At 30.5% G+C, this 17,458-nt stretch overlaps 1 protein-coding gene and 1 long non-coding RNA gene across 8 annotated transcripts in view; one reads left to right on the forward strand and one right to left on the reverse strand.

Annotated features, from left to right (window-relative positions):
* Positions 1-10,440, reverse strand: part of LOC129910668 (uncharacterized) — a 53,628-nt gene extending 43,188 nt beyond the window's left edge. For 4 of the 7 annotated variants that reach the window (XM_055988137.1, XM_055988136.1, XM_055988135.1 and 1 more), the window contains exons 1-2: positions 10,224-10,376; positions 9,366-9,542 (exon numbers count right to left, since the gene is read on the reverse strand). The gene's annotated coding sequence lies outside the window, so the exon portion shown is untranslated. Of the gene's footprint in view, positions 1-9,365; positions 9,543-10,141 lie in introns of all 7 variants that reach the window. The other 3 variants (XM_055988132.1, XM_055988134.1, XM_055988133.1) reach the window with 3 other exon arrangements.
* On the forward strand, positions 1,578-14,352 carry LOC129910678 (uncharacterized). Its single transcript, XR_008771542.1, has 3 exons — positions 1,578-1,917; positions 1,978-2,073; positions 13,880-14,352. It is a non-coding gene; the product is annotated as an uncharacterized LOC129910678 (long non-coding RNA).
* The last annotated feature ends 3,106 nt before the right edge of the window (positions 14,353-17,458 follow it).

The following is a 17,458-nucleotide window of genomic DNA, read 5'->3' on the forward strand; positions in this document are numbered from 1 at the left end:
AAAGAAGAATATATGTTGCTATAATAACCGTTACAAATTTGTTTATATAGAATTACCCCACATAAAAACAGAATCTCGAAAACAGCCAAAATGACGTTTTTTAGCATTTTCTAACGGTAATAAAAAACTACTAGAAAAGTATATTTCGGTTCTTGTGGCAAAAAACAAGTTAAATTTTGTTGACCAGTGTAATTCGTCTGCGAATTGTAAATGGTCGCTGAATTTGACATTTCATTCATATATGAATTTTAATTAAAAAAACGTGAATAGTAAAATCCATCTTTGGTCTGCTAACTTGAGGAACATAATTTATATTTAGATTTTAGAGCCCTCAGAGTTCTCTTTTAAGGAAATCACCAGCAATTTTGAAACAATATAAAATTGTCTCACAATGTCCCAATTAGCTAGCTGACAACAACTAAAACTTCGTTTTCAAATTATTATAAGATATTTAACAATTTTATTGTTTGATTGCAATGCATGCAAGTGCCTTCTAAAAATTCACCCATAATTTCTTATTTTTAACAAAATTACGATGGCTGCAAGTATATATTTTTCTAAGGTTTTTCTTTCCGTATCGCGGAATAGTGTAAAATTTTGTCTAGAAGCGAAAGAAGTGTTTCTTGAAGTACATTACGTTCAGAATCTGAATTAAATTTTGTTTGAACTTTTTCTACTGTCACTGGACAGAAAACAATTTCTTTGTATATTGTACCCGTCTAATGTAAATATTATATTCATAAGTTTCTCAAAAGTGAAAATCGGCTTTCTTTGAAAACAAATAGTAATATGGTTTTTGTTTTAGAAATGTTTAGTATTCAGAAATCCTAATGTTTTCAAAGTAAAACAGTCTTGTCTTGGTCCTACATGAATTCAAAATATGACACAAAGCATAAACCTAGTAGTTGCTTTCATGTAAAATCTAAGTCAACGACATGTTAAGATGTTAAAAACACAGCAAATGTGTATAATTACAAAACTGTCTTTCGTGCTTCTGGATTTTAAATTAATAGATGTTGTTGAAAAGAAGGTTCATTTATATGAGGAAACAAAATATTTTGCTTAAAAAAGAAGTAACTTGCTGAAAAGAAAAACCATAAATTCAGTGTGGTTTGTTTGTGTGTGCTTTGTGCTATGCAAAGCCTCCTTATTTCTTTTTTGTTTGGCTTTTTTGTATCTAAATGCGAATTGGACGTTGCTCAATCTTCTTTTGAAACCCAATATGGGTACGGTGACTTTCAGAAGAAGCACAAAGGATGGATTAGATTTAAATCAGTGTCGGATTGATCATTTAGAGAAGAAGGCCCGAGGATAAATATCCGCAAAAAGTCCTGAGGTTTCTACATTCCGCTAAGGAGCAAAAGCCACAAAAACTTATGTCTTAAAAACAGTAGGTTTCAGACAAATTTATCTACAAAGTTTTAACTTGGGTAATTTTTCAAAAAAAAAAAGATCCTCTAAAGTTTTCTTCTGTCACTTAGATTTTTAGAAAAAAAACTTGAAAATTGTCAAAGAAAAAAAACAGTTGACAAATTTTTATCGTTTTTGATCAATTTTTGTATCGTTTTTGAAAAAAAGGCCTTTATAATGTTTTGTTCCGGCCTTGACGAAGTCAACATGTACCGCACTAATGGAAAAGAAGTTTATAATGCAAAGTGTGGGACAGTGACTCTGTATATGTCACAGTTGGATGGCGGAAAATGCAAAATATATATTATGAGGGTTAAGTTGAAGGGTGTTGTTTCCGTAAGCTGTAACGTTCTGTAAATTGTCTAGCACCGATGCGATGTGATGGTAGAATAAAACCGACATATCATTTTGAAGCAAAGTGCAAGAGGGTGATTTACGGATCATGGCATATTGCTTTTTTTTAACATTCAATTTGTGTGTTGGTACGAGCATGAAACTGTTGAACAGGTAAATGCAAAATGAATAGTTTGTTCATAGAGTGCAAATATAAAAAAGTTTACTTTACAGTTTAAGTTTGTATTATGGTTGAGAGAATTTAAAAACTAATTAAAAGGATGTTAAAAAACAAGGATCAGCAAAGGATTGAGAATAACTTTTTTTAAGGTAAGTATAAATAAAGTACTAAAGCATTGTGCTCAGGATAAGGATTATAGAATACAAAAGGAGCTCTACTTGTGGGTTTTATGTTAAACTTTACACGTATAAGTGGAGTTAGTATAATTTTATATACACATTGTGGTTGAGTTTAAAATGTTCAATTGAATTGATTGGGATTGGAATACCGATAGCTGTGAACGTAACTTTATATAGCTTTTTATCGTTCAAATAGGATGCAGTGCAAGGGGCAATAACCTATTCAACTTTATTCGTACATCTATATTTTTTTGAAGCGTGTCTGACCAAGGCGAACAAATGCATTTTATTTATTACCTAATTCTTCGAACTAAAATCAAAGTGGTTCAGTTCAGTGGTTCTTTTGGCGAATTTAAAAAATTAAACTTTTCAAATTAGCACAAAAATATTACAATTATTGTGTGTTGTACTAATCTAAATAAGAAAAATATTTATATTTTTCTTTTATTGCTCAGACATTAATTTTAAAAGCATTCGAAAGATTTTGAATTTTTATTTGAGTAAGGTCCAATTTATTCACACTCCATTAAATTAAAAGTCGCCATTATAAAAGGGAAATTTTAAAATTTGTATGCGATTTGACAGATTTATAATTTTTAATGGAGACTTTAAATATAATGGAGAGTGAATAAATTGGACCTAAGAAATGTTTTTTTTTTTCAAAAAATTTTTTTTTTAACTTAAGCTTCCAAAGTGATCTAGACAAATTATTTTATTGATTCTTATTCAAAATTCATGGGGTAGTTTTTCTGTTCCAATTGGCCATTTATTACTGAAGATATAGCCCGAATACTTTCTTTGCTTGGAAAAACGACAAAAAAACTTAAAAAATCATATCTCGAAAAATCTATTTTAATGTGTTTTAAATATGATTTTCGACCTATAGAAGATTAAAATCAAAACGAAAAATAAAACGGGACTTTGTGTATTCTTGTAAAATGTAAACTGTTATCAATAAACTGCGACATGAATATGGTTTGGTTTTTAGAAACAAGTGACAATTCCTTCGAACAATTTAAACGAATAGTTGGTATTGACTTTTCTAGAGCATAGGAAAACTAGGAGTCGTCTGTTCATTCCGCAAGTTAAGTTTTGAAGGTCTTGTTTTTGTTCACAGCAGTTTTCATCTGATCAAGATTGCTTTGATATGGATTTTTATTTTACTTACTCAATCGAAATACATAAGGTACATTTATGTAGGTATTATAAATTTTTCCAGTAAAAACTAAAAAAAAAACACACGTGATAAGTAAAACTAAAAGAATTATTATGAAATCACCCCCAAAATGTCAAAAACGAAAATATCTAAGAAAATAGAGCTCCTAAAAAAATGAACAATCAACATACTGCTGGAAAGGAACCAATATGATTTTTTGATATTATATACAGTTGTGTTCAAAATAATAGTAGTGCCTGCAACAAAATAACATTTTTTATATTTACGGTGCTTCTACGGTTAAAAATTAAATTTCTTTGATGTCAAAGTTTGTAACGGTCAATTACTAATAAATGTATCGTAGTTTTAAAATGAAAAAAAGGTGCTAAATAATTTTTCATTGACCTTTGGTTGTTCTTTCTAATTTGGCCTGTTCAAAATAATAGTAGTTAAAGTTATTTTTGAAGAATTTAAAAGCGGTTTATAACTTAGAATATTTATTTTTGCTTTAAAAGTAAGTACTCATATAATTTGAACAATTTTTCAACAAAAAACGATTTGTTTCGGTTTTAATCTATTTAAAGTTCGAAGAGCAAAACACTGCAGTTCGGATAACGGAAACTTATACGAAAGCTGCTTGAAGAAGGGAAAACCTACTTGGAAATTCAAGGTTATATTAGGATGGTCCCCTACAATGGTAGCCAATGCAATAAACTCAACAAAAGACTCGAAACGCGCGGTAGAAAAAGAAAAAAGACCGTCGTAGATGACAGGCGTATTGTCCAGATGAGCAAAGTTGAGCCTTCTGCATCGCCGTTTCAAATCCAGAAGGCGTTAAGCCTGGATTGCAGTGCAGTGAACATTCGGAGGCGACTGTTAGAGACTAATTTGTACGCTTGAAGTCCACGAAAAGTTCCGCTGCTAACAAAGAAATATGTTAAAATACTAAAATTTTTGACCCTCCATGTTTAACTGTTTTCGTCGTATACTTTGGAACATATTCCGTATTGGGTGGACGTCGGACGTATTGTGGAGATCCAGTACCACCAAAGAGGACAAATTTGCTCTCATCAGTAAACAATATGTTACGCCATTACTTCGTTGGCCAGTTTATGTGGTCTTTTACAAACTGGATACGCTTTTTAATATGTTCCGCGGAACTTTTCGTGGACTTCAAGCGTACAAATTAGTCTCTAACAGTCGCCTCCGAATGTTCACTGCACTGCAATCCAGGCTTAACGCCTTCTGGATTTGAAACGGCGATGCAGAAGGCTCAACTTTGCTCATCTGGACAATACGCCTGTCATCTACGACGGTCTTTTTTCTTTTTCTACCGCGCGTTTCGAGTCTTTTGTTGAGTTTATTGCATTGGCTACCATTGTAGGGGACCATCCTAATATAACCTTGAATTTCCAAGTAGGTTTTCCCTTCTTCAAGCAGCTTTCGTATAAGTTTCCGTTATCCGAACTGCAGTGTTTTGCTCTTCGAACTTTAAATAGATTAAAACCGAAACAAATCGTTTTTTGTTGAAAAATTGTTCAAATTATATGAGTACTTACTTTTAAAGCAAAAATAAATATTCTAAGTTATAAACCGCTTTTAAATTCTTCAAAAATAACTTTAACTACTATTATTTTGAACAGGCCAAATTAGAAAGAACAACCAAAGGTCAATGAAAAATTATTTAGCACCTTTTTTTCATTTTAAAACTACGATACATTTATTAGTAATTGACCGTTACAAACTTTGACATCAAAGAAATTTAATTTTTAACCGTAGAAGCACCGTAAATATAAAAAATGTTATTTTGTTGCAGGCACTACTATTATTTTGAACACAGCTGTAAATCTTTCTGGGAAATTTAAAAAAAATTGAAAATTGTTGGCCAGTGTTATTTTTGTGATGTTCTACCAGTTTATTTCATCAAAGTAATTTATGACACTTTCGACACTTTTGATCTTGGCAGATTCGAGGATTTCTCTTTTCTATACCGTGTTAATCGGTGCGTTCAATCACCTATCGAATAAACTGAATACCCTACCCATATCTGGAATATTTTTTTGAATAAGACATATACCTATCTTGTTGGTGTAGATATCAAGATTAGGACTGCCAGACGTCTCGATTTCGATTGGAGGGTGCCCACATTTTGACCCTGTCCCCAAATTTCGTTTCTTAATAATTAGTCTTATAATCAGGGATAGGATCTTGTGGACCTAAAAACTTAAAAAAAGGCAAAATAAAACTCCCAAAAAGGCATAAAAAGGCATTTATTGAGAGAAAAAATTAAATATAAAAATTAATTGTAGTAATTTGAACAATCATGATTTTTTTCAAAATTTCAGGTAACAAGCGCCTGTGATTGTCCCTTAAGAGTACTTTAAATTGGCTAAAAGAATTCTCTACATCTGTAGAAACGAGTTGAGCCGAATTAAAGCACTTTTTTTTTCGAGGGTGCTGTTTTCAAATCAGTTATTCTTTTTTTCTATCTTTTTTCGTTGCTGAGATATTCACGTATTGTTTGACGTAAACACCAAATTTTAGCATTTGCGTCAAAATTTTTATTGCAATTTATGAAAATTTTGAGAATTGTTTTGACATACATACGTCGATGTTTTTTTTTTGACGTACAAACGACGATGTTTTTTTTGACGTACAAACGTGTATGAACAAAAGAAACTTCTGATTTTCATGGCGTATACGCAAACTCATTTTGGACAAAAATTGAAATATTTTGATTACTAAACGAATTTCAGATGTCCAATTACATGTACATAAATGTAGAAAAGATAAATTTTAATTATGTAGGTACATATATTGGTATATATTAACTAAAAATCAAAAAAAGGCACTTAAATACTAGGGCGACGATATGCATACATGAATATTGTAAATTGAGTAAATCCTAGTACGCAGCTGAAGCGAAACGAAATTTTCCATACAAAATTTTCCATACGAAATTTTCACGAAATTTTGAACGAAATTAAATTTGTTTTGGTTTTGCTTTGAGACTTATTTTCTGATGTTTTTTCTTGAATTTTTTTATTTGTGGTATTTTTTCTGTAATATGTTCGCTATTGACTTTGGAGACTTAAAATTTTTTCGTTTCGCTTCAGCTGCGTACTAGGCGTAAGTTAGCTTGAGTAGTTAGCTTTTGAACGTGTCGGTTGCCGGCCGCGCAATAGAACGTAGAAGGCAATAAATGGTAGCAATAGCAGACAAACAAGTTGCATAGGTAGATCTTTTCACTCGAATTTGTTTGTGTGGGATAACTAGTGAATACTAAATATGGATATTCAGGCCTATCGAGGTATCCGTTCGGAGAAACGATGGCCCGTTCCGATCGGAACTTACATATCTTTCAAGGTATCCACTTCTGAACAAAAAAATAAAGTACATATACAATCGCATTCATTTGACACATGTGTCAGCGCGATTTATTCAATAAATAAAAATCCTTGTGATGCTCAAGTCTTCTTAATTTCAACCAACCTCTCTTGCTATTTCCATTTTTATATTTCTTTCTGTGAAATTCCACTTTTCTTAAAATATTCCGCAACTATTTCATGTCGGAGAATTTCCGATGAAATTCAAAGCACAACTGTCAAAAAATCTTTGTTGAACACACTTCATCGCAATGCGTTGATAGGCGCCTAGTTTCATCGGAAGATTCTCCGATATGTCAATCTGAACGGATACCTCGATAGAAAATTTCTCCGAACGGATACCTCGATAGGGCTGATTATATTGAGAAAGTAATATATTGAGTAAATTATCTTTTTGCTTGTATATTTGAGTGTTTTGTGTGTAGGCATTACTTTAAAGACGCTAAAAAGATAAAAAACATAGGAAAAGGCAAAAAAAAGGCTTCTTAAGTTTTTGACAGCTGCCCATTGAAATTGTTGTTGTAAACAAATTTGTCTTGGAAATTGGTGTTGCTTTTGACTTTGCCAAATTAAACGTCAAAAACTTATTACTCCATTTTGTCAAATTGCGACTCTAATGATCATACCTTGTCTTCTTATACCATGCATCTGCATCACAAGTAAAACTATTATTTTTTTTCCAGTAAAGTTACCTACTTTAACACCTGCTTTTAGGTATACCTACCTACTTTTTTTATGCAAAATAGTGCAAATCTCATTTAATCAGAGACCAGAAATAACAGTCAACCTTTATTTTCAATCGGTTTTTCTCTGAGAGTTACCACATTACTTTAAATAGTTTCGGTTAAGGTTTGAGATTTATTTTTAAAAATCAAAAATAGAGGTTATCGGTTGAGATTTATTTTTTATTTTTTTTAAATATCTCTCAATGGTTGAGATTTTTACAAAAAAATAAATGGAAAAGGTCAACCTTTAACCGTTTTCGCTGAAAATAAATCAAAAATGGTCAATTCAAAGGCAAATGTCGAATATGTCAAGAATGTCTTTATATTGCAAAAATAAATATGAAAAGGATGTTTTTTCTAAGTTTATGTATTAAATAATGTATGAACTAAATAGACTCTCAAAGTTCCTTAGACCCAAAATTATATCTCTTTTCGTTTAAAGTAAAATCAAAAACAACCATTGCAATTTCAAATATTTCAGGAGACCGATGTTCTAATATCTAAGTCAAAGCGTTCAGCTTCCAGAAGCGTTTTCGCCCGCCCAACTTTTGATGCCAAAATGTGGCGGGGACTCTAACCTACATTTGGGTACAACTCCCATCCCTGTAGGTGCACCGTGCACGCGTTCTCAAACCGGGAAAACTTTAAGGTAAAAAAAAAGTTAAGCCCGATTCTGAAAAAATAGGCATAATGTAGCGGTTTAACATGGAAGGTGATTTTTAAAAAATCTGACAATGTGCAAAGCGTAGGCCCATGACACAAGCTATCATTTGGCATCACTCTCAAGCATTTTAGCTTCCAGGAGCGTTCAAAGATTTGGGGATTTTTCGAAAAAAAAAAAAAATTTACCCCAACTTTCAAACGCGATTTTCTCGCAATTTTGAAAAAAAAAAAAAAAAATCCAAAAACCCGATTATACCACTATCGGGTAGCTGAGAATATAAGCTTTTATATAACACCACTCCCATGTCTCTAGGAATTGATACATTTGCAGATGAGATTTATTTTTTTCTCTCAGCGACAAATCTCACTGGTTGACCGAAACATAAAAAAAATACAAAATAAAGGTTTCTCTCAGACCTTGATCGAAATTTTTCTTTTTTTTTAAATAAAGGTTATTTTATGACCTTTATTGAAAATGGCGACAAATAAGAGTTATTAAGGAACCTTTCAAAAGGTTGAGATTTATTTCTGATCTTGCATTTAATAGATCGATATTCTATGTCTAGATTCAAGCTTAGCTAAAAATGTTGGTACACTTAACTAACATACTTAAGCAGATAATCAATTTGTAACAATAATACCTAGTCAACATACTTTTCACTATCTATTTCATTATTGCAAAGTGAAAGCATTGTCTGATTATAAAAATAACATAAATACCTACTTAACTAAGCTAAGTTATTTGTTTGATTTATACTTTCAAAACACAACATTTTCCAATCTTGTTTGACTACCTATAAAAAAAAAAAATAAAAACCTTGAGCTTGATCTGCGGAAATCCTGACTCACTTCGGCAAAAATATCAAACAACAAGAAAAACATGATCGTGTTTCAACAACCACTTATACCTAGAACTTGCTTTGCCTCTCAGCTTTCTTATCTATAGATACCTACCTACTAAATGTGAGCTTGTTCAATGCCAAAGCTTGAAATTAAACTTATTTCTTGTGTTATTGGTTACTTGGTTTATTTTCATTTAATTTTTCTAAACAAAATACAATATTAAACTTTGTTTTAATAGAATTCACGTCATGCATAATAATATTGTAAGTATCTCCGCTCAGTATTTACTCATTTTCGAGGTAAGTCACCTTATTGTCTGAGTTCGGTTTAACCAAAAATGACGACATCTGAGAGTCACCCCTTTGCACCTAGCAGGTGTGATTGTGATAGTGATATTGACTATTGAAGGTGAATTTGTTGCTATCGTGGTATAGCAATTTTATAGGTATCTCTATCTAATCAGTTTATTTACATTTTTCCATCACTCACCTCGAAATAAAAAATTACTGCAAATATCTTTTTTTATTTTATGTAGGTATTTCTTTTTTTAAAGTTGTTTTTGTATTCCACAGTTGATTTTGAATTTATTCAACTTTCAATTTTTTATTTTATTTTTAATCTCAATTCAGGTTAAAAAATGCGATCACTTTTTATGAGTTTTTCACTCTGTAAAATAAAAGAATTTTATTTTTAAATTTATTGACACACAAAAACTGTATGGAAATAAAAATCTATAACACTTAATCGCAATAAGCTAAATAGATTGGCTATTGCACATTTTTTTTTTTTTAACATTCAAACTAATTGACAACGTTATCATCAACCGCCATTAGTAAGTACCTAATTGATAACAGTCGAACAAATAACGTGAGTCAAGTGATATTGATAAACACAATCAACAGAAAGGTATTAAGGTATTCGTGAAGGTATTTGTGTAAAAGTATTGATTGGTTTTTTGTAAATCGAAATCTTTTGTAAGCACTTTTTTTTCGGGAGTTCACTTTAATGAACAATCGAAATCTGTTTGGTTAGCACATTTTTTTTTGTTCAATTTGTTTCAGTAGAATAAGATCACAATGACGTCATTTGCTTACGAACATGACATCATCATGAAATGGAAACAACTTAAACTGTTGATCTTTGTTTATTGGACAAGAAAAAAAAAAAAAACAAAAACCGTAAAATTGACCGCGAATAGAATTAGCAAACAAGGCAATAAACAAAACAAAAAAAGAAATAATTAAGTTTTGAGGAAACTTGTTTACCTTTCAAAACAAAATAAAAACGAAACTCTTATTTGAATGTCTCTACGACAATACAAAATAAAAAAAAACAAAAATCAACCACCTTTTCTATCGAGTTACCACCTATTACGAGTTACGACACACCGGCAAGAGAAGACAGTAGTAGAGTAGAATGTGGAGTGGTTATTAAGTTGCGAACACTCATGCGACGGAACAACACAATCCGTTGAATGAATCTGAATGACTGAATGAAACATTTTGATTTGAAATGCAAAATGAGCGTCTACATGAAGACGAAAACCGCCGCCAAAATGAAACAACAAAAACAAAAAATAAACGATGACGTCGTCGTCTGGTCGGCATATGAAGATGAAGTTTCAGTTGAGTGTAGAACGGAAATTCACTCAAAAGCTGTTGCTTCAATTTTTGAATTTGAGTTGTATTGTTTGAAAGAGGAATTCGCCGGCAAAAGTTAACTGAAATTTTTACCTAATACTAAACAGGGGTGGTAAATATGAAAACATGTACTTTCTTAGTATGAATCGATTATTTCAGAAACAACATAAATCCATTTTTCCCAAATTTTTTTTTTGGAAATTTCTCATTTATGTATACTAATTCATCTTCTGGAAAAAAATAAAATGCATGACTGGGTCGCACGAACTTGCTCTTAGAGTTAAAGTTCTTTAATTTTTAAGACTTTTTATATAGAAATTTGGAAAAAAAAAATAAAATTCGTTTAAAAAAAAAAAATTAAATAAAATCTGAAATTAAATTTCCCTCCAAAACAAGTATGCAGTTTTGATTGATATATTAAGATGCATTTTTAGAAAAAAAATTTTCAAAATCGTTAGAGCCGTTTTTTAAAAAACTAATTTTTTATAAATAATTTTTTGGAAAAAAAATTTTAAAATAAAATTGGTATGCCATTTTGTAGAAATTACTAATCAACATCTTACAACAAAATTTCAAAAAAATTCAATGTCCCGTTTTCAAAATTTTTTTAAAACTCCAAAAATTATTTTTTTGTAAATTTTATTTTTGGTTTATATTTAAATTATATAAATGCTTCTTCACAAAAAGTTTCGTTGAAATCGAATAAGCAGTTTCGGCGATAATCGGATTTGAAAAAAAAACGGTTCTATGGCAGGTACCGTTAATAATGATTTTCAAACAAAAATTTTTTCATTAGAAGATAGACCTTTGCTTAAAACTACTACTTGAATTTTTTAAACAAAATCGTTGAAGCCGTTTTTGAGATATTTCAATTTTACTAAAATCGGTATATGACAAGTACCGTTATTTTTGGTCCAAAAAAATTAATTCCAAAAACCCCTGTGGAGAGTCGCCAAATAACACAACATACCAAGTTTGACATCAATCGGTCCATCCGTTTAGGCTGTAGCTATTTATACAGACAGACAGACAGACTGACAGACAGACAGACAGACAGACAGACAGACAGACAGACAGACAGACAGACGGACTTCCGGGACCCACTTTTTTGGCATTGTCTACCATCGTAATGTCATGGAAAAATGTTATCTCAACTTTTTTTTTTTGTACGAATGCATAACTTGATACCTATATCGCAAGTAAAAAATTAAGTACCTATGTCAGACCCCCCAAAATACGAAAAGATTTCACGCGATGGCAACATTTTTGACTGTTAAATACATGACTTTTTACCAGTTGGTAACCATTTTGGCAGCAATCTTGACTAGCACGCCCCCTTTAGTTATACATCTTTGAAATGGTAAGAAATTACTCTATCTATGTGTATTGAATTCATTAAAATTGAACTCAGGGTTCAAAAGTTATAGCCAGATTTGGGTTTTTAACTGTTGAATATATAACATTTCACCAGTTTTAAATTATTTTGGCAGCCATCATGACACGCATGCCTTTAAGTTATACATCAATAGAAAGTTAGAGATTTACTTTATCTACTGCTATTTTATTCATTAAAATCAGAAGCATGGTTCAAAAGTTATAGCTAGATAAAAACAAAAGTTTTACCAACAAAAATTCGTTTATTTCAGAAACGACATAAGTCCAGCGACTTTTAAGGCTTAAAAACCCGCTAGACTTGAAAAAAAAAGTTTATATTTTAAAGGTTTAAAATGTGTCTTCAGCTAGATTATAACTAGGCAAACTCTAAATTTGAAGTGTTGTGGAATTTTAACATAAAAAACAGTTTTTTGTTCCTCCTGAAAAGTTAGTGCTCATGGACTGTATAAGGAGCTACAGCCTAAACCCTAAACGGATGGGCCTATGCCCTTCAAAAATGCTAAGTAGCAGTTTTTGGAATTAATTTTTTTGGGACCAAAAATAACGGTAGATACCTGTAATGTACATATACCTACTAATTTTTTTAAAAGTTTAATCTACCTCAAAAACGGCTCATACGATTTTGATTAAAAAATTCAAGAAATAGTTTTCAGGTCTAGTACACTAGTCTATCTTATAAGAAAAAAGTCTCTTTTTTTTCAAAATCGTTATTGACGATACCCACAGAACGGATTTTTAAATTTCTAACTATCTCCAAAATAACTTGTTCAATTTCTAAACAGTTAAAGCAATCAATTTGATTCCAAGTAATTTTTTATAGAATGTTTAAGCCTCTACAAGAATATATCTTGCTAATTTGAAAATAATGAATTTTCAGTGAATTAGAAAATTTTGAAAAGTAAAAGAGGTTTTTATATTTTTTTTTAACTTTGACCTCGAATATCTTTAGAATGGTAAGATAATTGAAAAAAGTTAATAAGACCTTTTTTGTAGAACAATCTTTTTTCTACAAGAATATGTCTTGCGCGTTTGATTATTATAATTTTCCAATTTGTTACAAAATTAAGAACAAAAACGAATTTTTAAAGATTTTCTCGATTTTTGGACCTCAAATATCTACTAAACGGTTAGATAATTGAAAAAAGTGTATAAGGCCTTTTTTGTAGAACATTCAATTTTCTACAAGAATATGTAAAAAAATTTACTAAAAAGTCAATTAATAAAAAAAATTATTTTTTTTCGTAGAAGCTTGATGTAAAAATGGAAAATTGCGAAGCGGAGGACCTTCCAATTAATATTAAGAGCTCATATTTGGTGTGTATATTCTAGAGGTGTCTAGCAATCGATTTTTCGGAGTACCAAATCAAAAAAAAAAAAAAGAATTTCAATTTTTTTTGACCCACCCTAATATTGCAACACCCTATATAGAAAACATAATTTATCATCAACAAATCCTATTCAACAACCCGCCTGTGAGAAAGCTTCGAAAATTTTGTACACTCACCAATAGATTTGTACTAGAATGTTTAAGCAAGCTAATGAGGTAGTGTATACACAAACCAAAATGTATTATTGTTGCCAACCTTTAGACTTTAGAGATATAATAATTTAAACGTTTAAGATTTGCTAAAGAAGCTTAAATCTTGAGTTGTCTTAATCGAATTATTAAAAGATTAAATTTCTCGGGGCTTAGGGAAAAACGTATGAAAGTTCATTTAGGCAATTCACTTTAATTGGAAAACTCGTATAGGTTTTTTTTTTTTTAACTGACAGTCTTTTTAAATCGATATCAGGGGCCTACTTCACAGTTAACTACATCAGTTACTTCAACGAATTTAAACATTAATAAGTAGGTACGTCTTATTAGACTTCTCGAAGCACTTTATTTTAGAGCATTTGGACCTTTTTAGATAATAAAAAATACTTCCCGAAGTTCAATCGGACTCAACTACTGATTTGATATTTCAGGTCGCTGATGCAGTTGATGAAGTTCGGACGTAAATGAAGCTTGAAGACGAATCTCTGAATTCTTCACATCCTTTTCGAACAAAAATGATTGCGAACAATTAACATTGGAGTTTTTTTGTTGTTCATTTTTTCATTGCATATGTTTTTGTGATTTTTTTTTTTTTTCTTTGTTTTGGTATTTTTGGAACTTCCTACCTATCGAACTGAGTAGATGTAGAGAAGAAAAACTATTTAAAATTAAGTTTTTACTATATTTAATCAATGATCATACGTATCTTAATCTTTTGAATTATTCTTAAAAGACATTTCATTTAGGTTTATAACACAAAAATTATTAAAAAACAACGGCAACACTTACAGTTATGTATGATACCTTTTTCAAAAGCCGGAATTGTTCACATTTTCAATTCTGTCCAATAAATAAAATTAAATTTAAACATAATTGAGAATACACACTATATAATTTATTATTTGATATTCAACGGCGTATACAAGGGGGGGGGTCACGGGGTCATGACCCCCCCCAAGAACTCAAAACTTAAACAAGAAATTGTTATGTTATACTCAATTCCTTTAAGAAAGACCGTTTTCAAAATATTGAAGTTTTAGAACATGAACGAAAATGAAAAGTGAAAAAAATTTTTGGTATTCAAACAACCTATTTTACCATTTTTTGGGGATGCGATCATATTTTTAGCGAATGCTATGCTGGATTAGGATTATTTTCATTAGTTCGACAATATTACAAATTGACAGACACTAAGTTGAGTTCTGCTGTATTTAAAATCCGAACAAGAATACATATTTAGAGCTTTAAAAAAAAATTGAATTGGGTATGTAAAAAAAAAATCATCATTAGAGCAACTTTTCCTATAAAAATAAACGGATAAATCCTCAAGAACTCATCGATTTTCATACATTATTCAATCTTCAATCGCGTTTTAAGGCAAACTATAATTTTAGTCCATTGAATAGAGACATTTTACTATGAAGCAAATGGAAAAAATAGGGACAGGCTGAAATCTTGCAGAACTGAAGTTTTTTGAGGTTTGTTCAATTTTTGGCAAAAATCTCAGTTTTTACTATATAGCCCAGTCATTTTAGTCATTTTTAAGCCCAATCTGCGGAAAAATTCCTACTGGGCTGAATTTTGGTATACAGCTTAATGACGGCTTTGTTATGAAGATGTGAAAAATCGACATTGATATCGTGTCCGCGTTAAGAGTTATAGGGGTCAAAAGGTCACAAAAACTGGTTTTTCACGATTTTCAGCAAAACGGTAAGTCTTATCAAAAAATATTAATGCAAGAATTGTAGACCAGATTATTATATATAAAAAGTGTCATGACACTTTTTTTCCTAAGACCCACCGTTTCTTAGGTATAACGATTCAAAAAGTTGAAGTTTAGTTGTAATCGTCATAATCCTATTCCTGAAAAAAAACTCCTAACTGAAAAGTTCCTGAAATTTCATTATTTTTTTAGCTTGAATTTCGTTCCTCAACTGTTAAGAATATGGGGAAACCAAAAAAAAATGGAAATTTTCGCCATTTTTCCGATTGGGGCCCTTCTCCCGAAACCATTTCCCTGGGAATTTTTGTTTAGAATATGTCTGAAAATATACAGGGTGTGCAATAGAGAATGGACAACCCTAAAACGGCTTATAGCTACACTTATGATTGTTCTAAAAACAGATAGAAAAAAGTTCTATCGCAACCCAGTTCATAAAATATGGACTTTTTTTCGTTCAGTGTATTTTAAATTTTATCATCTTATGTTTTCGTTCACTACAACCACGAATGAATGAATTTTATTTATTTCTTTTTTTTATAATTTTCTACAATAATTGGATGAGTACATAAACACTTTAAAAATTTCATAGCTATTGCACATTTTCGTAAAAAAAATTTTGAAATCTGTTTTTTGATGCAAAATGTAAAAAAAGTATTTTATGAAAAATTTTAAACACCTGTGGTATAAAATAAATCTATAGAAACCTAGGTGGCCAACTTTCTTTAAAAATATTCTGGTATAAATAGAATATTTTTAAAGAAAGTTGGCCACCTAGGTTTCTATAGATTTATTTTATACCACAGGTGTTTAAAATTTTTCATAAAATACTTTTTTTACATTTTGCATCAAAAAACAGATTTCAAAATTTTTTTTACGAAAATGTGCAATAGCTATGAAATTTTTAAAGTGTTTATGTACTCATCCAATTATTGTAGAAAATTATAAAAAAAAGAAATAAATAAAATTCATTCATTCGTGGTTGTAGTGAACGAAAACATAAGATGATAAAATTTAAAATACACTGAACGAAAAAAAGTCCATATTTTATGAACTGGGTTGCGATAGAACTTTTTTCTATCTGTTTTTAGAACAATCATAAGTGTAGCTATAAGCCGTTTTAGGGTTGTCCATTCTCTATTGCACACCCTGTATATTTTCAGACATATTCTAAACAAAAATTCCCAGGGAAATGGTTTCGGGAGAAGGGCCCCAATCGGAAAAATGGCGAAAATTTCCATTTTTTTTTGGTTTCCCCATATTCTTAACAGTTGAGGAACGAAATTCAAGCTAAAAAAATAATGAAATTTCAGGAACTTTTCAGTTAGGAGTTTTTTTTCAGGAATAGGATTATGACGATTACAACTAAACTTCAACTTTTTGAATCGTTATACCTAAGAAACGGTGGGTCTTAGGAAAAAAAGTGTCATGACACTTTTTATATATAATAATCTGGTCTACAATTCTTGCATTGAATATTTTTTGATAAGACTTACCGTTTTGCTGAAAATCGTGAAAAACCAGTTTTTGTGACCTTTTGACCCCTATAACTCTTAACGCGGACACGATATCAATGTCGATTTTTCACATCTTCATAACAAAGCCGTCATTAAACTGTATACCAAAATTCAGCCCAGTAGGAATTTTTCCGCAGATAAAACCTAAAATTACTGGACTATATAACTACATAATTGAATCATCTGAGAATATTCGGAAAACATTGATATTTCATAAATAAGTACATTTTTACAAAAAAATTTTGGCCGCCATTTTGAAAAATGCCTTTTTGTGATTTTCTCGGCTTCCGTTTGTTGTAGAAAAGATTGTTTTGTCTTGTTTTGTAGAAAAACTCATTCTCTATTTTTTTTTTTAATTAAAAAACTTTTTTTTTTGTAATGTTTCCGTATAAAAAGTTTTCAACGAAAAAATGTAGGTAAAATTTTCGGAGATAGTCCTCAATATTACATTTTTTTCTCGATTAATTTTTAATTTTGTCTGTACTGAGGTAATTTATTCAAAAATTATCTTTAAGGTGTAATAGCACCGTGTAGACACGAAACCGAGTGTCATTTTCATCAGTATATAAAACAAAGAAGAAACTTTATTTTCTTTTAAGTTTTTTCTTAGCTCGATTTGGTGTATCAAACTCCAAACTAAATTTTTTCATTCAATTTTAAAACAAAATTAAAAAACAAAATTATTTTCAAATGCGATTCGTTTGCCTGAGGTTAAGAAGACTTTTAATTCAAAAGTTACCACTGTTTATTACATAAAAAAAGATTTTATTTTT

The sequence above is a fragment of the Episyrphus balteatus genome, chromosome 2, assembly GCF_945859705.1.
Source record: "Episyrphus balteatus chromosome 2, idEpiBalt1.1, whole genome shotgun sequence".
Lineage (NCBI taxonomy): Eukaryota > Metazoa > Arthropoda > Insecta > Diptera > Syrphidae > Episyrphus > Episyrphus balteatus.